The sequence below is a fragment of the Podarcis melisellensis genome (assembly GCF_964234715.1).
Source record: "Podarcis melisellensis genome assembly, chromosome: 17".
In the NCBI taxonomy this organism is placed as follows: Eukaryota; Metazoa; Chordata; class Lepidosauria; order Squamata; family Lacertidae; genus Podarcis; species Podarcis melisellensis.
This window is the reverse complement of record NC_138534.1, coordinates 9,033,725-9,051,226: the sequence shown is the minus strand read 5'-3', so window position 1 is coordinate 9,051,226 and position 17,502 is coordinate 9,033,725. Positions and strand designations below refer to the sequence as shown.

The 17,502-nt window shown below is 44.0% G+C and overlaps 1 long non-coding RNA gene across 1 annotated transcript in view; it reads left to right on the top strand.

Moving 5' to 3' along the window:
- LOC309360355 overlaps window positions 1-17,013 on the top strand; it is a 33,113-nt gene extending 16,100 nt beyond the window's left edge. The window contains exons 2-3 of the long non-coding RNA XR_014164033.1: window positions 11,706-11,898; window positions 14,818-17,013. This is a non-coding gene — a long non-coding RNA (uncharacterized lncRNA). The remainder of the gene's footprint in view (window positions 1-11,705; window positions 11,899-14,817) is intronic.
- Window positions 17,014-17,502: the final 489 nt, after the last annotated feature.

The window sequence follows — 17,502 nt, the reverse complement described above, 5'->3', positions numbered from 1 at the left end:
TTATCAATATTTTAAAAGAAGGGGTTTGAAAGTTCTCCAACTTTATATTATAAACTGCCCTGTGATCCTCAGATGAAGAGTGTATATAAATTTAATTTAATTTAATAAAAATAGCTCGTATCAATGGCCCTTTTAAGGTCCCTACTGAGTATTTCTAGTGTGAACTCACCCATGACTTTAAAGTTTTTTTATACAGAAGGTATTTTGTCCTTTAGAAGAGCACAGATACAATGAAAACATTTTTATTCAAAATGGATTCCCTAAGGATTCATCATCATCTTATCATCACAGATCTTAAGTAGAAAAATAATAGTAGTAGTTATTTCACAGTAGAGGCTACACTCTCGGAAAAGTTCAGCCCCAATGCTAGAAACATGTCTCACAATTGTAGATAATTTTCATTATCTTATTTTTATATGAAGTTTCCTGAAGGAAAATTAAATTAGCCTTTAGTTTTCCCATAGCTTAGCCATTGTTTCCCCACCTCAAATTATGGTGGTTTTTTATCACTGTTATTATCTTTCTAAATATCTGTATATATAAAAACAAGAGACACGTTTCCTTGTAAACATATTCAATTATATATTATTCCTTTACAATAGAAAATGAGGCTTGAAGCTGCTTTAGCTTTACATATATATAAAGATGCTTATCTTCTGTCATTTGATTGTTTTAAAAGAAAAAAACAGGTTTTGTGAAATTATTTTAAATACACTAAGCTAATTGGAATGTCGCCGTAATTAAAAGGCATTCACCCAGTCAAAAATTATGCTCTGTAGAAAAATTTAGGCTATCAATTCAAAAGCTACACAATTGTTGAATTAAAAATATCAACATTTACAATGTATCATATACAGAGTGGAAAATTAATGAGGAATATAAAATTACGTGTGTTAAACTAATCAGTGGTATACTAATTATTATTTTTTAAAAAATGAGTAAATTAGAAAAAAAAACATTAGAAGAATACTGGCAATTCACATGCGAGCAAAAATGGAAAGCAATATTTGAATCTAAATATACCCTTTTGACACTTTTGAGGGAAAAATGCTGATACTGTATTCTTGCTTCTGCAATAATCATATCCATTCTTTGGGGAACAGCTGTCTACAGAGTTACGGGGTGCAGATTTTTATAGCCAGTGATTTTTTCTGGGGGACGCATACCCCTAAACATTTTGTGAATCTAAGTTGGGCTTCACTGAGGGGCAGTATTTCAATATTAGTAGGAAAATGAGAGTACCCCTAAACATATTTTTTTAGAAAAAAAGCACTGATTATAGCACCTTGAAGCTTCTGTTAACAGGGAAGGTCTGAGGAGCTAAAATGTTGCCTGCAATGTTTCCCCTCCTTTCCTGGTCTGAGCTTCAGGGCCAAATAGCTGTTTCAAGGTCTGTGTGTGCAGGTTGCGAGGGAGGTGATTTTCAGCAGGAAAATGGCATAGGAGAAATGTTTTTTAATTAATCCGGATGCCGCATGGTCCTAGTCCTCATCAGGTGCACCCACATATCGTTCATCTAAATAGGAGAGAACCTCCATCGCAGGAGCCAAAGATTAGGTTACACTACTTTGGCCCCCGAGACGATGCCTACATGCAAACATACGTGACCAAAGCCTTGTGGCCTTCAGCACTCCCACCCCCCATTCAAGGAAAACCACATTAGGAGGGGATGCTTAACCTTTTCCCACCTGCTGCTTCTCCATTTCACATTTCACCCAAAGCAGCTTTATCAGCGCGGCGGGGAAAGGGGAGCTATGGCTGTTCAGTTACACACCTTTGCGTGCAATACTTAGTGGGCTAGCAAGAGCTGTGCTAGAACTGAGAGCGTACAGCTCAGCCTTAATGGCTGTATTTATCCGTAGTTACCTACAGAAGCCTCTTCCTTGTCTCTCCTTGGTTCCCTTTGTCTCCCCCATGGCAAAAGTTACCATATTTTTTGCTCTATAAGACTCACTTTTTCCCTCCTAAAAAGTAAGGGGAAATGTGTGTGCATCTTATGGAGCGAATGCAGGCTGCGCAGCTATCCCAGAAGGCAGAACAGCAAGAGGGATTGCTGCTTTCACTGAGCAGCGATCCCTCTTGCTTGTTCTGGCTTCTGAGATTCAGAATATTTTTTTTCTTGTTTTCCTCCTCCAAAAACTAGGTGCGTCTTGTGGTCTGGTGCGTCTTATAGAGCGAAAAATACAGTAGATTGTAAGCTTGTGGGAGCAGGGAATCTTCCCTTTTGCTTGTTTGTTAGTCAATATTAGGTTCTGTGGGGCACAGTGCTGGTGTGAAAATAAAGCAGATACATTGCGAGCTGCTTAAAGGACTCAGGGGTGCAGGCCCATTACACCAATCTGCCTACACCTGGGCAAATTAAAATCGTGAGTGACTGGGGTATCCTTGGCACTCCGTTTGACAGTGTGTCCCAGTCTTCATGTATATAATGCTTAAAATAAATATTATTAAAAGGAGGGTGTGGAACAGGGCGAACAGGTGAAAGGAAACCGCTCTGTGCGTAAAGCAAAGTGTGACATTGCCTTCACGATACGGAAAAGATATTTCATATATAGCCAGAATGCACTGATGAATGGTGAGGTCATGGTGAGGTCTGTCCCGAAATAAGAGATTTGAGAGCCTCTCTCTGTGTTTTCGGGGGGGGGGGGAGAGAGAGAGAGAAAGGGATGCCCCAACCGCCGCTAAACCAGGCTGCTATTCACAAATGTTCTTGTTTAAAAATAGGAAGTACAGTGACTGTCTCCAGCTTGTCTGTTCACTGTTTTTATGTCCTCTAACTCCCAGTTTTCTTTACTTCTTTACTTCTTTCCTTTAACGGTTATTTTTAAAAATGGGAAGCACATAGCCAAGAAGGATGTTTAAAAATAAAAATGTAAAGGCTCCTAAAATGACAGGAGGGCAGGTTAGAGAGTGGGAGGGAGTGCTGCTGCTTTTTGTACAGAAAATAATCGTCCTCATCATCTCACAATCGAGATGCGCAGCAGGGAGGCCGATAGCCACCTAGGATGTTAACTGTACAATTTTTTATTTAAAGGAAATATGTGGCGACATTGAGTTGTATAATGACAGCAACATGGCTATGACCAGCAGTCACGGGAGCACCAGATCAAAGTGTTCATATCCCAAAACGCACAGCCTATCTAGTAAAAACGTGACACCCCCATAATAGAAGCAGGAAGAGAAGTATCAAACTGGCCAACATGCATAGCTGTCAACTTTTCCCTTTTCTTGCGAGGAATCCTATTCGGAATAAAGGAATTTCCCTTTAAAAAAGGGAACAGTTGACAGCTATGCCAACATGGCACTTTTACTGGAAACATGCTGGCTGACACTTTAAAAAGGAACTTCTTTATTTATTCCTCACCCCACCCTTAAACAGATTAATATAGGAAGAATCCAGTAATTTTAACATAAAGTAATTTTTAACATAAAGAGTGAGGTCTTCAACAACCGAGTAGCAATAACATGATAAGAAAAAGTGGAAGGAAATTGGAGGGGGGGGCTCTCTGGCTCCCACAATTGTGATCAGATTATTAGTTGACAGGGCTGACCTATTTCATTGCCTGAGGTGAAAGACAAGGTTGTGCCTCCACACTCATATTCCACATATGGCTCCACAGAAGCCAACTGGACTGGGAGCTGAAATGGGCTTATGCTGGCAAGAGAACACCTCCTACAGGTAACAGGTTATCTTCGGAGGTGCAGGAGAGGTCGTGTGGCACAACACAGCTCTGTTCTCCAGTATCTCCCTGTGGTGTCTGTCACCTGAAGCAACTGCCTAATGATAGGGCTGGCCCTGTTTTCGGTGAATGTTATATGAGTGGAACAAAGAGCTACCCACCCACAATGCAAGTATTGTTAATGAGTCTCCAGCAGCATGCATCAGGGTCAGCCCACAATGTATTGTTGTCAAAGATGGAGCGGCAAATGGCAGTATCTCATTCCCCAGTAAGGGTGCATAATACCCAAGAGGTTGCTCAAGTTTCACTCACTTTCTCTTTCTGTCTCTCTTTCGTCCCAGTGTACTGTATACAGCAGGGGTCAGCAAACTTTTTCAGCAGGGGGCCGGTCCACTGTCCCTGAGACCTTGTGGGGGTGCGGACTATATTTTGGGGGGGGGAAGAATGAATTCCTATGCCCCACAAATAACCCAGAGATGCATTTTAAATAAAAGCACACATTCTACTCACGTAACAACACCAGGCAGGCCCCACAAATAACCCAGAGATGCATTTTAAATAAAAGCACACATTCTACTCATGTAAAAACATCAGGCAGGCCCCACAAATAACCCAGAGATGCTTTTTAAATAAAAGGACACATTCTACTCATGTAAAAACATGCTGATTCCTGGACCATCGGCAGGCCGGATTTGGAAGGCAATTGGGCCACATCCGGTCCCCGGGCCTTAGTTTGCCTACCCATGGTATATAGTGTTAAGTTTTAATTAAGTTGTAAGTTTGTTAAGTCTGCTGCAACTGGATTTCTTATGGACGGTGCCAGTCTTGGATGTATTGGATATGTGACCATTATGCTCATTTGCCTTCAGTAGCAGTAAAGCTCTGCTGGATGAAATATTGCCTCCGGTCTACTTTTGAGAATCCTGCAACGTGTTTAAGTTTTTACTCTGCTAACTATACATTGGATCAATATTGAGTAGACTTTCAATGACAGTTTTGGTACCCAGGGGAGAAAACCCCACAGGTGCCTTTCTCTGGCAGTAATAACAGAAATAATATATATATATATATTGCCCTTTGATCTTACACCCAAGATCAGCTGCACGAGACAAAGTTACGACTGGGTGGCAGTGAGTGGCAGTCACTGGTGAGGTGGGAGCTAAGAGCAGCCTGTAGTCGAGACGAAAGAAGCCAGAGCCACGAGACTGAGTCAAGGAGCAAGCCGCAAGTTAGGGCCAAAGAATGCCGGAATGCACTGAAGCTCAGGAAGACTTTGTTACTTAAGCAAGGCTCAGCTGGAACAGGAAACTCTGTTATGTATTGAAGTTCTCACCCTGGCCACCAGGGGTATCATGTATATAGTTTTCACTCAGGTCCACGTCAGTTAATTTAGGCAGGAAACCCTGGGTTGTTGTTGTTACAATGTTGACAGCTGGCTGCCTATAAAAGCAGGCCAGCTGAGCTGTTTGCTGTTCAGTTCAGTTCCAGCTTACTTATAAAGAACTACAGTGGTACCTTGGGTTAAGAACTTAATTCGTTCTGGAGGTCTGTTCTTAACCTGAAACTGTTCTTAACCTGAGGCACCACTTTAGCTAATGGGGCCTCCTGCTGCCGCTGTGCCGCCACCACACAATTTATGTTCTCATCCTGAAGCAAAGTTCTTAACCCAAGGTACTATTTCTGGGTTAGCAGAGTCTGTAACCTGAAGCGTCTGTAACCCGAGGTACCACTGTACTTGGAGAAATCTCTGTGTCGTCTGCTATGTCCACCCACTATTTAATAAACCCTTTATGCTCTTCTCTACATGGAAGGATCCAAAGATCTCACTCTGTGTGGGCAAAGTTAGTGCAGGGCCTGAAGGTGTTTTACTGTGAAGCAGCCACCCATAAGTTGCATGCCCCACCTCATGAGGAGCTCCACACGGATCTGTCAGCTTCTGGCAGAGCTAGCCTTGCTGCCCTTGTAGCAGTTGCTCAGTAGGGTGAAGTTTCCCCTCTAGGGCATGGGATACTAGGGAAACTCTATAGTATGAGGCAAGGCAAAGAAAATTAAAAACCTTCATGCAGAAGGTGCAGTTTCTTCAGGGAATATTATTGGTACCACTCAATGAGAAGCTGGGAAGGATGGTATTTAGTTTGAGTGCAATATGCGATGCCGTACATCCCTGAGGGTGAAGACGAAGTTTGAGCGGGTGAATATTAATTTTAATTATATTTACTTCCCTGAAGAGCCTGAACACCCATGGCTTTCATCTATCAAGGTCCATTTATATTCGTGAAACAACTGAGTCAGCATGTGAATCATGGGAGTTGGGGAATGGGGGGGGCTCTTTAATGAAAGCCACCCCAATTGCTCTGTTCTAGCCAAACCCAGTAAATAATGGTGGGTAAAGTGGCCATTATAAAGTTAAGGCTAATCAGAATCCCTTTGCCCCCCTGTAGGCATCATCATCATCATCATCATCATATATTATTTATACCCCGCCCATCTGGCTGGGCCGCCCAGCCACTCTGGGCGGCTTCCATAAAAACCAAAAATACAGTAAAATATCACACGTTAAAAACTTCCCTGAACAGGGCTGCCTTAAGATGTCTTCTGAATGTCAGGTAGTTGTTTATCGCTTTGACATCTGCTGGAAGGGCGTTCCACAGGGTGGGCGCCACTACCGAGAAGGCCCTCTGCCTGGTTCTCTGTAGCTTTGCTTCTCGCAATGAGGGAACCGCCAGAAGGCCCTCGGCGCTGGACCTCAGCGTCCGGGCAGAATGATGGGGGTGGAGACGATCCTTCAGGTATACTGGGCCAAAGCCATTTAGGGCTTTAAAGGTCAGCACCAACACTTTGAATTGTGCTCGGAAACATACTGGGAGCCAATGTAGGACTTTCAAGACCGGTGTTATATGGTCTCCAGGTTCATTTTGACCAAGTGGAAGTAGTCCTTAGGAACTTTAATATCAAAGTAATTCTAAAAATGAATATCCCAGAAGAAAACTGGGATAGAACAAATGATAATAATGCTTAATAATAATTTATTTGTAGATGCCTAGATATGATCACATGACAGGTGGCATACACATATTTTAAAATAAACGAATAACATTGTTGGTGTTTTTATTCAATTAACTGTTCCCACGAGCGGAAGCCCATGCAAGGCTAACCTTCTTGGCATCGCACCATCTCTTGAAGACGTTCCTGTTTACACAAGAATTCCCCTGATCTCTTGACTTGAACCTACTGTTTTAAAATGTATTAATCTGCTATTTTAAATCTTTAAATTGTTTTTTAATGGCTAGTTTTATGGTACATTTTATTTGTGAATGTTAAATTTAATGTTTTGATGAAATTGGTTTATTGTGTACACAGAAACCATACTGGCAATTAAGTGGTATATAAATAAATATACATACATACATAATTTTATTTGTATGCTGCCTTTCCACAGTTCAAAACTTGCTCAAGGCTGCTTACAACGTGCAAAAAAGCATAACAGCAAGTTACAAAAGTAGTCGTAAGCAATAAATAAAACATCAGAAAATACACAGGCAAATGGAATGATTTCTGCATAAATCACAAGATCTAAAATATACAAAAAGCCAACAGCAACATCCCCCACCCCCGACAACCCCCCCCCCAAATAATACCCCAGCCCAAGTGTCTGTTCAACAGCCTCAGCTTTTGTAGCTGGAGTCAGTCTGGGCCCCACACTCCCAAGCCAGGTGGAAAAGGCTGCAAAGCAGGGAACAGGTCTTCCAGGGCTCACAGCCAATATATCCATTAATAACGTTATTATTAAATAACAACAATAACAACAACAGAAGCAGCAGCAATAATAATGCACCATTTTTAGTTGTATTAACCTTAAAAGTATTTGGGAGTTTCCTTTTCACAGAACATTTTTCTTCTTTATTTGGCAGTTCGGTTCATTTTTGAGGTTGATTAGTCAAGATTTCTCAGTTCATTATTCATGACTCTGCAGTTTGTAATGTGTGACTTAGCAATGTGTTATTTTGAAACTTCCACACAGCTATGCCTGCTAGAAAGGCTGACAGCTTTTCAATTTAGATGTCAGAGTAACAGGTTAAAACGGCAAAGTCACAGATTACAAAGTGCAAAGCTATAAAAGAACAAAGAGAAATATAACAAAACCCCTTTGTGTTATTCTAATGGGGTCTTCGCAAACGTGGCGAGAACAACTTCACATTCACGTATTACAGCTTTGTGGGATGCAGACTTATATTGCCCTTCCGGTTCTAATTGATGTAAACAATTGTTGTGTATTAACAAAGATCAAATAGACCAAAGAAAAATAAAATAAAACCTTAGCCATAAACCAAGCTAAATGAACAAATAAGAAGGAAAGTAGTTACTTGCATTTTATGTGCATTGACTGTATGTGACATACCCACCAACATTTCTCTGATGAAAATAGGGATGTAAATTATTATTATTATTATTGTTATTATTATTATTATTATTATTATTATTATTATTATTATTATTATTATACCCCACCCATCTGACTCTGGGCACCTTTCAACAAATAGAAAAACATAATAAAACATTAAACATTTAAAAACTTCCCTATACAGGACTGCCTTCAGGTCTCTTCTAAAGGTTGTCTAGTTACTTATCTCCTTGGCTCAGGGGTCACAGAACTCCATATCCCCCATATGAAAATAGGGACACCCTAAGGAAAAGCGGGACATTCCGGGATCAAATCAGAAACTAGGATGGCTTCTGTAAATCTGGGACTGCCCCTGGAAAATAGGGACACTTGGAGAGTCTGATGTTGTGATTTCAGCCACAGCGGCTGAGGCTGAAGGCAGGCTAGTGAGGGCAAGGATTAGGGGTGGGTGCAAAGTGAAAACCCCAAGTAAATCTGGCATAAAAAAAGAGCTTACGCTCTCAGCCTTTTTCCCTGGGCAAATCCCACGTGGAGCACCTTGAGTGCAGGGCATCTTTAACCAGTGGCGTAGTGGATCTGGGAATGGTGTGGATGCTCTTATGAGATCCCACCAGGAAATCCAACTTCCCGCAAGATCTCACAAGAACCACCCCACCATTCCCAGAGCCATTGCACTCTGCACAGACACTGAAGTAGGACTGGTCTAGAAAGAAAGGCCAAGATATTTAAAGCTGTTTTCATGCCAGGTCAACTTGGGGCTTCCAGCTTCCTCCCACCTCTGATTCTCCCCATTATGGGCTGCCATATAGATAGCGGGCTAGCTAGCTGCAGGGTTGCTCCAAAGGTAATTTTGGTTCTATGCAATTTCCGTGTATACATGTAACCCTTGGAACCGAAATTTCGTTGTATGATGCAAGTTGCTTGCAACTTAATAAACGAAGGTAATTTCCAGATGGCTTGTTTGAATATAGTCCCATTTCAGACCCATCAATATAAACCAAATATTTATTATGGCCAACCAGCCATTAAAAAAAAGTAGTATTAAAAAACAAATAGAAACCTACAGCCTCAGGAGAACAAAGCTGACAAGTTAGTAGCTAACAATCACAGCAGGTCTAAGTGGTTTTGCAACATTCAGATATAATGCTACCTGTTTGGTAGTAGCTTTGTTACACCCTTGAAGGAAGATACTCCAAAGTGTGTTCTGTATTTCCCCCTTTGTTGGTGAAGAATGGATTCAAATAATGCTTAAGGAGACCTTTATTCATAAAATTCATTCCCATCCAGGGCTGTCTTAAACATATGCAGCACCGGGGTGCAGTCCCAGGCGCGCAGGAGGGAGGAGCAAGCCGGCCACCTCAGCATCTCGCTGGCTCGGTCGCCCCTGAACTCACGGCGCAGAGCCAACGGGCAGGTTCTTCCCTGGACTCAACTCTCAGGCCCCGGACTCTTGGCCTGGTGCCCCTGAGAGTCCGGCGCCAGGGTCCCCCTCACCCCTAGTGCCTATGGGTAAGACGGCCCTGTTCACATCCTTAGCATATTTCCTTTCTCCTCCTTCTCAGCTGCTGGGTCCTGCTCAGGACAAACTCCCTAAACATCAACTCATGATCAAGAGAGTACAAAAGGGTCTCTGATTATGTTGCCCTCCAAAATTTCTGGGAGCAAAGTGTTCCAGAAAAGTAAATCCTAATGTCCTGCCACACAAATACCGTATATCCCAAACTGGCTGGAACTCCAGGGAGGACTACTTGTGATAACGCATAACCCCCCGCCAACATCCCTCTGATGGAAAAAAAGGGTCATTTCTCACTCCCGCACAACTGACCCTCCTCGACCCCCATTTCTTGCCCCCACCCCAAGCATTTCCTATCAGAAGAAGGGTGATTGCCACTAAACACAACACACCAATGGGACACAACACATATGACCTCCACTGTCCTGAGAGAACCCCTCAATTCTGATTTACAAAAAGAAAGAAAAAACACCCATAAATTTTATAAAATGGCAAGATTAAACTCAGATACACATTAAAATAATAATAATAATAATAATAATAATAATAATAATAATAATAATAATAATGATAAATGAATCAAAGACTCCTTGCACTCCGCTCTGCTCCTCCTTTCATCCTGCCCAGGGCAGTACTGCCTTCTGACTGCCCCTTGGTGGTGGCAAATCAGAAGTTTGATCCCGGAATGCCCCCATTTCTCCTGCTGGTGCTGCTGCCACTAGGCTCAGGAATAATGATGAGCCGGCGCTTCAGTTACTGTCCCTGGAAAATAGGGACACTTGGAGGGTATGATAGCATAGAGCCTACTTGGGTTTCTTCTCCAGCAGAGCCACCCTCCACTAGCAAAGCTGCTCAATTGTATTAATTCAATTCATTAATTCAATTAATTCAATTGTATTAATTCAATTCATTCAAGGGTGCCAGTTCCTGGTGGCTGAGGCACAATGGCCCCCTCAATCGTCTGGAGAAGCTGGCACCTCTGGCCTCACTCAATATCTTTTTTCTTGATGGAAAAGGCCTTTTTGTAGAAATGGGGAATTTGTGGCGTCTCCCAATGTGAAGTATTATAATCAGAGCTGTATCTCCCACTACGTTCATTAGCCTGCATTCCAGCCCGAGACGGTTTTCTCCAGGGGACACATGTATGCGCACCTTTGTCTTCAGTGGCTTGAGAGACAAAGAGCAACTCACACACCCAATATGGAGATCTGCAACTGAATGTCATGTGATCTAGGTTAGATACCACGTGAGAGATAGCAGAGACACATGCACAGTTAATTATCAACCCATCAGGTACTCAGAGAGTTCTTCTTAGTGTCCATGCAATTTCCCAAACCCCTTTAGCAATACAGCCGTACCTTGGTTGTTGAACGGAATCTGTTCTGGAAGTCCGTTTGACTTCCGAAAACGTTCGACAACCAAGGCACGGCTTTCGATAGGCTACAGGAGCTTCCTGCGCACAATCGGAAGCCACGTAAGCAGCACCAGACGTTCGGCTTCCAAAGAACGTTCGCAAACCGGAACACTCACTTCCGGATTTGCGGTGTTCGGGAGCCAAAACGTTTGACTCCCAAGGTGTTTGGCTTCCAAGGTACGACTGTACAAATACATAGCATAAACAGTCATTACACGATTGTATTTAATTGAGGGATGGAGTTGGGTACCATCTGCATATTGGTGACAGTCAAGTCTACATCTCTGGTTAATCTCTCCCAGTCTTTTCCTAGAGATACCGTATTTTTCAGTGTATAAGACGACCCCTATTTTTTGGGACTCCAAATTAAGGAAATGGGGGGAGACTGCCCCAAGTTGTTAAGCTTTTTTTGGGGGGATGTGCAGAGTTGTTGAGCTGACCGCCACTGCCAATTGCACGCATTGACGAAGCCACCAATCATCTGCCTCCAATCGCCCGTCCCCCCTCCTCACTATCCGTGTATAAGATGACCCCCAATTTTTAACATTTTTTAATAATGAATACCCCTTGTCTTATACACAGAAAAACACGGTATTAAATAGTAGGGGATAAAACCTTCAGTTCCTTGAGGAACTGCATAGCCTAACTGCAAGGAGGTAACTCCGCACCACCTTCTAAAATTTGCCTTCTTTGCAGGAGCCGAACCACTGCAACACTGTGGCTCTAGAACCCAACCTAGAGAGACTATGCAGAAGGATACCATGTGCTGAGAAGTGCAAAAGAACCAACAGAAGCACGCTCTCCGTGACTCGCTCTTGGAATAGGTCATCCATCAGATCAGCAAAGGAACTTTCCATTCCAAAGCCAGACCCAAAGCCCCACATAAATGGTGGTTAGCTGGATTTAATAATAAATAATCTCTTGAATGTATTTTTGTAACATCAAGTGTTCTTTGATTGAGAGAGATTTTTATTTTTGAAAATTGGAACTTGTTGCTCCAAGGACAAAAGTATGTGGGGGGGGAGGGTAACACTAAAGCAAAGGGAAGAGGGGCGACGACGGATCACGCTCACCCCTTTGTACTGAAACTTTCTCTTTTTCTTTTAAAAAAGGGGTCTGTACTGAAGCTGAGGACAAGAAAAAACCATCTCTCTTCTACAGGCCATGCCTGAGCTGTGCAGCACTGTTGCTTTATTTTGCACTTTAAAAAAAAACACACCAAAGCAGCCCATATTTGGCCTGGCTGGCTCACAAAGCCCAGTGTTACAGGAAGAGCGCTTGCGCCCGCTTGCTGTAATCAGAGAGGTAATTCTGTTTTTCCTGGCAGAGGCCTCTGCCGAGACTGCTGTGTGCGATGTATGGAACAGATTCTTTTTTCCGGCGCCCTGCCAAAGTGACCATCTGCTTCCAGTTCTAACCCCCCTTGCTCCCCCCCCCCAATCTGTGGCTGTTCACTGAAGTGTGTGTGTGTGTGTGTGTACAGGTCGTTCATCAAGACCCGGCCAGAAACGAGGCAGGATGTCGAGGGATGCCTGACCTGCACTGATCCAAAACGTGGCCGAGATAAGAATCTGTCCCTTTTCATTCCTCAAAAAAAAACCATCTGCTGGTCTGCAAACAGCCTTTGCGTTGATTCAATCTGAGGCTTCTAAACATCTGTAAATAGAGAAGGCCGCGTCAAGTCCTTCTCGGAGCTGGCTATGCGAAACGAGAATCTCGCCTCGCAGCAGCACTGCAGATGCCACCACCATTGCGGCCACCACCCCAAACAGCTGCTGTAACAAATACCACACCCCACAACTCTCTTCACATAGCTTCTCTTCTCTTATGGGACCAAGGGAGTCCCATGGGACCAGGGATCCAGGAAGAACATGAATCCCCTTTCCATAACATTGCAAATCAAGGGCATCACTAGCTTAAATGACAGTAAAGACAGCTGTGTGAGAGCCAGGCAGTTCTGACCCACGGAGTTGTTGTTTTTCACTCAGCAAACCCCATGGAAAGAAATAAGAGCACATTATTGCACAGGCCCTCTTTATTTCAGTAGGGCTGGCACAGGAGAACTCTCCAGCAGATTGTGAACCCAGCTTCATTAATAGGAGAAATTTGAGGTTTCTGCCTCTTGCACCAAAGAGATCTTTGGCCAGCTCTGCTCCAGTTTTCCATTTTGTTGTTGTTGTTAGGGTCAAGCTACTGCTGCCCATCTATTATCCCCATAAAGGTAAAGGTACCCCTGACCTTTAGGTCCAGTCGTGACCGACTCTGGGGTTGCGGCGCTCATCTCGCTTTACTGGCTGAGGGAGCCGCCGTACAGCTTCCGGGTCATGTGGCCAGCATGACTAAGCCGCTTCTGGTGAACCAGAGCAGTGCACGGAAATGCCGTTTACCTTCCTGCCGGAGTGGTATCTATTTATCTACTTGCACTTTGACGTGCTTTCGAACTGCTAGCTTGGCAGGAGCAGGGACCGAGCAATGGGAGCTCACCCCATCACGGGGATTCGAACCGCCAACCTTCTGATCGGCAAGTCCTAGGCTCTGTGGTTTAACCCACAGCGCCACCCATGTCCCTATTATCCCCATACATGCAAGCAATTTTATCTTTGAATTTTTGCCTGCACTGCACTGAACCGGACAGTGATCTTTTATTTCCACATTCCTCGTGTAAATGGTCATCTGCCAAACGAGAAGAAAATTAGAGATGTCTTTGCTTTGCAGAAATGCTGAGTACTTCTAGTTGTACTCTGGAATGGATAGTGCCCACATGGTGAAGAAAACGTGCCGCATTCTGCAGCTCAGTGGTGCAAAACACCCTTCAGCTTTGCCCAAGCTTGAGCTCTTTCTATCGCAACAACTTTTACCTGATGTACAAATTCGCTCTCAAAATCACTAGGGCCTTTTCATTTTCATAATAGTGGCAGTAAGAGGTAAAACAATCAGCACACTCATTTATTAGTGCTTCATTAGCAGAAATTGTGTCCAGCTACGAGGGCAGTTAATGACTGAACAATCGTGATGGGCCATATGTTTGGCGTGAGATTTATTATTAAGTGCTTCCAACGGGGACAGATTCTCATCGCAGAATGGTGTAAGCCATTGGTGTAAAGACTGCAGCATGGAACCCGTTTCTTTTCTGGTTAATATATATGGAATCTCGAAAGAATGACACTGCTATGAACAACGGTAAGGACGCAGGTGGCGCTGTGGGTTAAACCACAGAGCCTAGGGCTTGCTTATCAGAAGGTCGGCGGTTCGAATCCCCGCGACGGGGTGAGCTCCCGTTGCTCGGTCCCTGCTCCTGCCAACCTAGCAGTTCGAAAGCACGTCAAAGTGCAAGTTGATAAATAGGTACCGCTCCGGCGGGAAGGTAAAAGGTGTTTCTGTGCACTGCTTTGGTTCACTAGAAGCGGCTTAGTCATGCTGGCCTGGAAACTGTACTCCGGCTCCCTTGGCCAATAACGCGAGATGAGCACCGCAACCCCAGAGTCAGCCACGACTGAACCTAATGGTCAGGGGTTACCTTTACCTTTACAGACATCTGATCTGCATAGGCTTTTGAAGAGTTGCAGAGTATGAGATGCTTCCTAGGACCTACAGGGATGTCACCTTTAAAACAATGGACCTACTTGTGGCTCAAGATTATGGTCCATGGCCTGCTTAGTGAATCCTAGTGTTAATATAATGGGTTCTTCTATGACTTAAGGGATCACTGGCAAACCTTATGCTCTGTTGCATTAATGAAAAGAGAAAAGTGTTGGGTTTGCTCCAGTACAACGTTATTAATTTTCTCTGTGTAAATTTATACATCCAGATGCAGATCCTAGATTCTTTCCAAAATCTACATCACCAGCACACCATCCGGAGTTTCCAGGAATTGATCCACTGGTTCAGAAGACACACAGGGATATTTGTACATCAGAGTTCTTACTTTTGTGGTTGGCCCTCCAAAACAAATAATCCCTAGTGGCCTCGTTTGAGGTGTGTGTGTGTGTGTGTGTGTGTGTGTGAGAGAGAGAGAGAGAGAGAGAGAGAGAATGAATGCAAGACATGGATGCAAAGAATGTTCTCTACTGCCGAATTTTGGGTATGTACATACACATTAGTGGCTTAAAATGCAGAGAGGTCATTTCCCCTTGCTGTATTTCAAGTTCCCCCCCCCCAATTGCTGTACACACCAGAGGGAAGAAGGGGGTGTCTTCACCTGATGTGCATTACCTGGTTTGCTTCCCCCCGTGTCCGCAACCCTTCCCCTCCCAGCTCCTATTTAGTGAAGCTGTCTTCACTGCCTATACTCACCAGCCTTTCTTCTGCCCTTCAAACCAGCTTCAGATTCAGCTACTGTCCAAGTGTTTCTGCACACCATGGCTACAATCCAGCCCAGAGTTTATTTCACTGGGATCCAGATTGACATGCTGGATTGTGGCCTACAGCCTTGCCCTGAATCAGTACTGGGGTGAGTGCTGGTTTATAAGCCAGTCTCTTCCAGAACAGGTCAGGGACTGGAAGGCTGATCTTGACTGACCCACCCATGTCTTGTTATGATGATTCTCTTCAGCATATCAGGATGTGCCATTTAATCCCCAGAAACTGAATTGTTAGTGGATAGGACAGGTGCCTTAATCGATGGTAAAGAATTTTTGAAACAACCGAATAGGAATTTGACTATTGCCTCCCCCCAAATACCTGTTTTACTGGTTTGTTTTTCCTCCCCACGTTGCTCCTCTGCCAATAACAGAGCAAAAGAAAACATGAATTGATGTTTAGCCCTGACTGATCCATCAAAAGTGGAATTGCAATTTCCCCTTTTAACTTTTTCTACATTTCTCCCATTGCTCTACTTCCAGTTCCCCATAACAGCCTCAGCAGCAAAGCACACCACCACCAAAACAGCTACATGCACAGTTTGGGTGTAACTTTGCAATTGTAATTTAATATCCTCATAATGGATTTGGATGAGAAAGGACACCTCTCAGATCTGCCGTAGATTCAGAATTGGAAAGGATTAAAACCTGAAGCATTCAGAATGGTCTTAACAAACGGGTTAGCTGGGTAGGCAGCAACAGAATGAATGAACGAGGACAAATGTAAAAGGCAGGGAAAATGAAGCAAATATACTGTCAGAAGCGGCTACATTGCTTCCATAAAAGATACAGGAGTTATGGAGAGTAAGAAATTGAGGATGAGCCAACAGTGTGATGCTGAGGCACATAAGGCTAATACTATGTTAAATGCCCAGCAAAGTAGAATCGCTCTCCCCTCTCTGCTGAACCGGGAGGAAAAGAAGGAAAAGATGCAGTCTGCACTGTGATCCATGATCTGCATTTGCCCTCCACCTTCCTGGTTTTCTCATGCAAAAGCTCGTCCCTAATACAAGAGGCAGAAACTCGCCTGCAACAGCCTGGAAAGAACTGACCAGCTTAACGCCTTCATTACTGAAGCCCTTTAGTTTCTCTCTTACTTTTCAGTGGTGAGCTGCACCCGTGCACTCATTCATCTAGAGCATTTGTTAATTTTTGTGGGATGTAATCCACTACGAGCAGTCAAGTACAACATTCCTTATTTTGCTAGAGTGGACATGCAGGGGAATGTTTGCTCCAGTCAGTCAGACTTCCTGTTCCTCCTGGCCTGGAGCATCCTTCCTTGCATGTGACTAGTGGGTGGGCGGGACCTTTCCAGACCTGGTAAAAGGCCAAGGCATGCTGCCACTCTCAGGGGCGTGAGAAGGGGGGACAGTGGTGGCGGGCCGCCCTGGGTGTCATCCTGGAGTGTGGGTGGGTGGGTGACAAAAAGGCATACCACGGGGGTGCACATCATGGCCACCGCTCTGGGCACCCATGCAACTAACTCCGCCACTGGCCACGCTTTCTCTTTTCCATTTTCCCTTAGTCCTGAGAGCTTCCCAGACTGCAAACTGCAGTCATTCGGTCAACCCACATATGGGGTAAACCTGTTTGTACATGTATGTAACTTTAAGCCTTAAGCCTGCCTTCAGGGAATCAAACTATGCTCTGCCTGATCGTGAGTAAACTTTCTTTTTATTGCTTGTGAATAAGACTGTGGCGTCTTTATTCTTTTAGGAGGGATTCAAGGGGTCTTACCAGGAATATATTAGAACACATTTCAATCTGGAAAAGCCAGACTGAATTGCGTATTGTCTTAAGAAACTTGCATGAGTTTGCAACACGTTTTCTGCTGTGTAAAGGGGAATGCACTCTGCTAAGTACAGGAACTTGCTAGCACAAGTTTAGAAGGATATTAAAGGACCCCTGACCATTAAGTCCAGTCATGACTGACTCTGGGGTTGCGGTGCTCATCTCGCTTTATTGGCCGAGGGAGCCGGTGTACAGCTTCCAGGTCATGTGGCCAGCATGACTAAGCCACTTCTGGTGAACCAGAGTAGCACACAGAAACGCCGTTTACCTTCCCGCCAGACTGGTACCTATTTATCTACTTGCACTTTGATGTGCTTTCGAACTGCTAGGTTGGCAGGAGCTGA